This window comes from Chenopodium album, chromosome 2, assembly GCF_948465745.1.
Source record: "Chenopodium album chromosome 2, dcCheAlbu1.1, whole genome shotgun sequence".
NCBI lineage: Eukaryota > Viridiplantae > Streptophyta > Magnoliopsida > Caryophyllales > Amaranthaceae > Chenopodium > Chenopodium album.
The window spans coordinates 61782384-61788929 of record NC_137835.1 but is presented as its reverse complement, the minus strand read 5'-3'; the positions used below and the strand labels follow the sequence as shown (position 1 = coordinate 61788929).

Genomic DNA, 6546 nt, shown 5'->3' with positions numbered 1-6546 from the left:
TTCGGGTCGGGACATGGGACAAATTAACAAGTACCCGAAACTCCGGGTACCCAGGTTTTCCGGTACCCGAAAACCCGGGTACCCGGATTTGAACACCCCTATTAATAAGTCTTAACAAAAATTTGATGACATCATTTTTAATGGGGACCACCAAAAATGATGTCACATTCAAGTCTTAAGACTTGGGGCTAAACTTGCTCTTAGGGGGAGAATTGGAGTAAGTTGGCAAAAATTAATTAAACTGATGATCCCTATATATATAATGGTAATTTGAAATGTTTTCTAGCCAACTTTTGTCCATATGCTATCAAGATATATTGCATATTGAGATAAAGCTTGCCAATTGTATATACTTGAATCACTACACATGAAGTGTAGATTGTATAATCGGTTCCAAAATAAAGATGTGATATATGGCAAGATAGTGCAGTTGACACTTTTAATAGTGTAATAGTATATTAATACCAAATGTATTAAATATCTTTGAAGTTGTGTAGATATCTAAACTATTACAATATATGGCCTATGATGTAAGAAAAATTATGATGGTACCAATGAAAAATGTATTCAGATATCATTGTCAAAATAGCAAGCAAATTAAAATTGTACCTTTATGAATTATATGATGATACCGGTATATGATGGAACCAATAAATAATGCATATGCATGATATAATGGATTAATGAATAAGGGATCTGAAATATGTCTATTTTGATGTCGACATAATGATAATAATTAAAGCTTATCATGGACCAGAAGTCCAATGAAATATGGATTTTTAAATCCACACTGTACAGTGTCTTGCATTATTTAGAGTAGTATGTATGTTAATATACATGTGTGAGTCATAGGTCATTATTCATTGTATAATTTGTTTAGTATGTTATCATGTTTTCTATATCTCATATTACATGCATTAGTTTTATACAATGACTATGGTGTATGTGAATGTTCATTAAAAATATAGTAAGACATATTTATAACTTTGATGAAAAATTAGAAAGAGATATTTATATTTCAATGGGCTTATAATTATAATGAAATTATTGATGACATTGATTTAATTGCATGCTATGAATCATGAGTTCCTGAAGAACTTATATACAATGTATTTAAATATCCAGCCCTACAAAGTTTATATCTTGAATATTGCAATTACTATCAAACTCTTGAAGAGTCTATGTAACTACATCATTGACATCTCAACCTGAAGTTTGAGCATATGAGAGTTAATGAGATTTATTGTTTATATATTTGCAAGAGAGGTATCGCGTCAATTATGAAACGTCTAAAGAATATCAATGGAATACTTATGCATGAGAATGTTTTCTTATGGTCCTGAAGAACCATGATTAGCGTATATAATTACATGTGTTATATTATAATTCATATAAAATTGAAGAACAACATTAATAATATCAAGTTTTGTCATCAAATTATTATTAATGAATGTTTGATCAAATAATGATCATCAATAAAGACTTCCTGCAGAAGTCATAACCGCATAAGTTTAACCTTTAAATCAACTATTAAACAGAGATTTGAAATAATGATATTAGAGATAAACCCATGTATGATGAAATGAATACACTTCACATGTTCACGTGAAGACTTGAAGATCAATTTCAATTTAAGAGGATCGAAGATCAACGAGTGATATTTTACTACACATGAGAAGATATCCAACATATTGGATTCATTGCTGTGACACTAGAAGATCTGAAGTTATGTATTCATCAGGGGGAGAAAATACGCGCTGCACTCTTTTTCCCTTAACCATGGTTTTGTCCCACATTGGGTTTTCCTGGTAAGGTTTTTAATGAGGCGGCATCTCGAGCGTATTACGAATAATGTTGTATTCTTTTTCCTTCATTAGGTTTTTATCCCATAGGGTTTTTCCTAATAAGGTTTTAACGAGGCACAATCTTCAATAATGGACATCCAAGGGGGAGTGTTATTAAATATTGTGTGGATGACCATTATACTCCTTTATCATTCCGGAATATTCTGGATGTAGGTTTATTCTTATCTAAACTTATTTGTGGATGTCCATCTTGTATCATTCGAGAACTTTCTAGATTTTAGGGTTTATTATTCTCGAAGAAAACCCTATCAATTGTAATATATATATATATATATATATATATATATATATATATATATATATATATATATATATATATATATATATAGGGAGTGGATCATGTGAAAACAAGGCTTAAGCTGAAAACTGAAAACATGCGATCCCCACCGTCCATAAAAATCAATGGCTGAGATTAGATGCATGCCAATTAATGTTATAACATCTTATCCATCCAATTTCAAAAATTGGGAAGTTCTCTTGCTATGCTCTTCTCTCTCTATCACTCAATTTTCTCTAGATATTTCTGCTCAATTCATTACGGAGTATTCTTTTGTTGTTCGATTTCATTGTATAGATTTTTCTCCTTAATTTGGATGTTCGATTTTCGCCAAAGCTAGGGTTTTCAATGCTACAACCTTTTTTCAAACAATGAGGTAATTTTTTTTGCATCACAATAGCGCAAAGTTCTATTTCTTCCAAATTTTGGGTTTGATTGTTACTAATTAATTGGCTTAAATGGGCGTAAATTGCTGCGATTATTGGCGATAAGGTGCTGCCGTTAGCTCCTTTTTGTGGGTTGCTATTTCGTGGGTTCGATTGGTGGTCGCAGATGGTTGATGGCTGGTCGGTTGTATCTGTTGGTGCGCGGCGGTCCTGCGGTTGGTAATTGTTGCGATGGTGATGCTGATGACTGTGGTTGTTGGGGTTGCCGAAATCGATTGGTGATGTTGGCGGTTTGGCAATGCAATTGTGTGGATGAAATTGGGTTGCTCTTAGGTGTTTTGTTGCTATTGTTGGTTTAGGGGTGGAGAAATCAAGGGAGGCATGGCTACTTGGGATTGTGAGGTGTTTGCAATTAGTTTCAGTGCTGATGTGCGATGGATTGGTCGAAAAGGGCTGGTGCAAGTTGCAGGGGTTGTTGTTTGGTGTGATGTGAGGGAGCAGAGGATTGGAGTTAATCGGTGGTTAGTTGTTGTGCTGCTGATGTTGACACTGGGTTATAAGGAAGAGTGCGGTCTAGGATTAGAATTAGTGTGGTGAAGGTTTAGGTGGGCAGCAAAACAAGCAACGAGTTGGCTTTTGACTTGTCAAGTTGATATAATTACCTTATTTTCGTATATAGTCACCTTTGTGTAAATGTCGTAAAATTGATATAATCACCTTAATTTTATCTATAGTGACCTTTATATTAATATTGTCAAATTGATATAATTACCTTATTTTTGTATATAATGACCTTTGTGTAAATGCCGTCAAATATAATCACCTTAATTTTATATATAGTGACCTTTATGTAAATATTATCAAATTGATATAATTACCTTATTTTTATATATAGTGACCTTTGTGCAAATGTCGTAAAATTGATAAAATCACCTTAATTGTATGTATAGTGACCTTTATGTAAATATAGTGACCTCTATATAGTTATCTTATCCTATGGATCGTTTCACACCATCAGATTATTAAATGAGTATTCAATGGCTAAGATTGCTTGTTTTTATATATATATATATATATATATATATATATATATATATATATATATATATATGTATGTATGTATGTATGTATATGTATACCTTTATCATATAAATTACAAGTAGAATATACGGATCAATTCCATCTCAATCTCTTATATTTCTGCTTATTTTATAACAGGGCTTCAATTTTTTTTTTTTCATTTTTTTTTTTTAAAGGAGCTTTAAGTGAGTTACACTAACTCCATCATGAACAAACATACCAAATAACTTGAACAAGCTATTTATGAACTTAAACGCGTCAACCGTTAATTTGTTTAATATTGGCTTAAATTATAAACAAGCTATTTAAGAACTTTAACGACGTCAAATGTTAATTTGCTTATTCTTGGTTTAAATATGTACTTATCTATATCTATACTTAGTACATAAAAACTCTAATTAGAAAAGACACATGTTCTTATCCCATTACACTTCTCTATCTTATTCTCTAATCCAAGTGCCACTCTAATTAGAAAAGACACATGTTCATATCCCATTACACTTCTCTATCTTATTCTCTAATCCAAGTGCCATATGTCTTCTTACATTATTAATATTTTAAGTCTTTCTTTAATTCTTTCATTAAACTTACAAGCTCGGAAGCGCACACAATGCGTGCACGATTTTAAAGGTGGAAAATTCATACTATGGAGTATAATTTACAATTTATTGGAGTCTAATTCAATAATTTTCAACATACCAATTATATTATGCATAAAAAATTAGAAAAGTTGAGATTAAGTCGAAGACCCCCATGGGTCATCCTGCTTAATCAAAAGTCACAACATAATCCCAATATACTAATTTAAACTTGAAATGGCATAGTATATATGGAGTAATACTCAATAAGTTATTGGAATATTGGGGATTAAAGTTTAAACTCAGTATTGAAATTATAGAATGTTGTCATTCAAAATAAAAAGTATAATTAGTCCTAAGAAAAGGGGCTAAAGTATAATTATTGTGATTGTAACACCATTTTGGGTAGCAATTTTTATCTACAAAAGTTTAATCATAGTACAACTCCATTCTCTCCATATAAATACTTTGTAGTTAGTAATTATTTATGCAAAACTGAAAAGTCACTCACATAATCCCAAGACACTAATTCCTTCGGTAAGCAATAAGTTATCCAGCTAACAATTCATTGACCTACCAACCAATATTAGACATGATTAGTAGAATCACTAAAAATATTCTTAAAGGAATAGATCTATAGTCCTAATAAAATGAAAACTCATGTAATTAATAAAAGCCTGTTGTTTACACGCATGTAAATCCACCAACAAATACCAATAAGCGAATTGATGTCATTAGTGATCATATAATTTAAACATGTATCTCATAAATTAAGAGATAAGAACACATATTGCATCAGTAATTAATTATTTTTTTTTTGAATCAAATATTGCATTAGTAATAGATATATAAAAAAGCAATAGTTAATATTAAATAATTATATAGATTAAACAATGCAACTTTTTTTTTAAATGAACAAAATTATATTTTATTGAAATTATGCGCTCATAATCAACTTAAGAAAAACATTAATAATTATTCATACCCCAAAAACTAATAATTAAGCACCCATATTTAAGAATGATTGAAAACATACACTACCCACAATCAAATGCAGCAATTGTCGAAGTAAAAACTTTGGTAAAAACTCATTGCTTATAAATATTCAATAAAATAAGAGAAAAAAAATCATAACCAAACACACCAAAAGGGAGTGTGGAAAAAAAAACAAAGAATATAAATTCCATGAAGATAGAAATTTGAATAAAAATAATCATCATTAAGCATTTTTTTTTTTTGGAAGAACCATCATCATTAAACATTTCATTAAAAAAGAAATTGAATTGATTTTAGATTTGCATTGTTAGTTTCCGGATATATAGAGATGTAAATTTACCTTATATATATTTTATACTTGATAGAGGAGAAATTGAGTCACCCAAATTTGATGCAATTGTGAACCTTTTTTTTTTTTGTTTATTATGACGGTTTTGATTCTGTTTGACTTTATGACAAAAGGATTAAGATAATATTAAAGCATATTTTTATCAAATGTTTTGGTATGCAGTATAATTTGTTTTTGTCCAGTAAAAAAAAATGTATAATTTGTTTTTGGTATGTTGTTTAATTTTTTTTGTAATCCCGCGTTTACAGGGTTTTTTTTTTCTCTAATCCCACGTTTACAATTCTTGGCAGTTATTTTCTTCTGTTTATCATTTTTTTTAAAAGATTATATTTTGTATTAAATAAGGGTTTTTGTAAAGGGTATTTTTGGAAAGGGAAAATTCACAACCAAAAAAGGGTGTTCCCTTTAAAGATTAACATAGATATTTCATCTTCCATGTGCACTTCATTTTCATCTCTCCTCTTAAACTCAACCTTTTCCTTTTCTCTCTCTACTACACCTCCTTTAATTATGCCTCATTTTCAATAGAAAAACCAACAATTTAATTTCCTTAATCATATTTTCGATTACACATTAATCCTATAACTAACCTTTTGGCCCGTTGGTCCGTTCAATCTATGGGTTGTTATTTGGGTTAATTATTTTCATACATAAATATGCTTTTCAAAATTTGAAACTTTTGATATAATATACTATATAATTGTTTCATTGTTAAAACTTAAAAGAAAAAAAGAGTCAGAGTAGAACTGTGAAAGAAGATGAAGGAATTTGGTTAGGTATATATACATAAAGATTGTGGGATATGAAATGACATATCAGTTTAAGTTACATTTTAAGTCTTGGAAATGAAAAGACAATTTTTATTATGATTCATGTGTTTATGCAATGTGTACTAATTATAGTGGGCGAGACTGAAATGGTACCAACGACTTATATTGTTTACAGACTCGCTAGCTCTTATACAACTGTTACAACATCCGAAAAGAAGAGAAGTAAGGCTTCCTTGGACTATTCA

The 6546-nt window shown here is 30.0% G+C and overlaps 1 long non-coding RNA gene across 1 annotated transcript; it reads left to right on the top strand.

Moving 5' to 3' along the window:
* The first annotated feature begins 2338 nt into the window (after window positions 1–2338).
* LOC145586255 (uncharacterized) lies at window positions 2339–3317 on the top strand. Its single transcript, XR_014100867.1, has 2 exons — window positions 2339–2518; window positions 2635–3317. It is a non-coding gene; the product is annotated as an uncharacterized LOC145586255 (long non-coding RNA).
* The last annotated feature ends 3229 nt before the right edge of the window (window positions 3318–6546 follow it).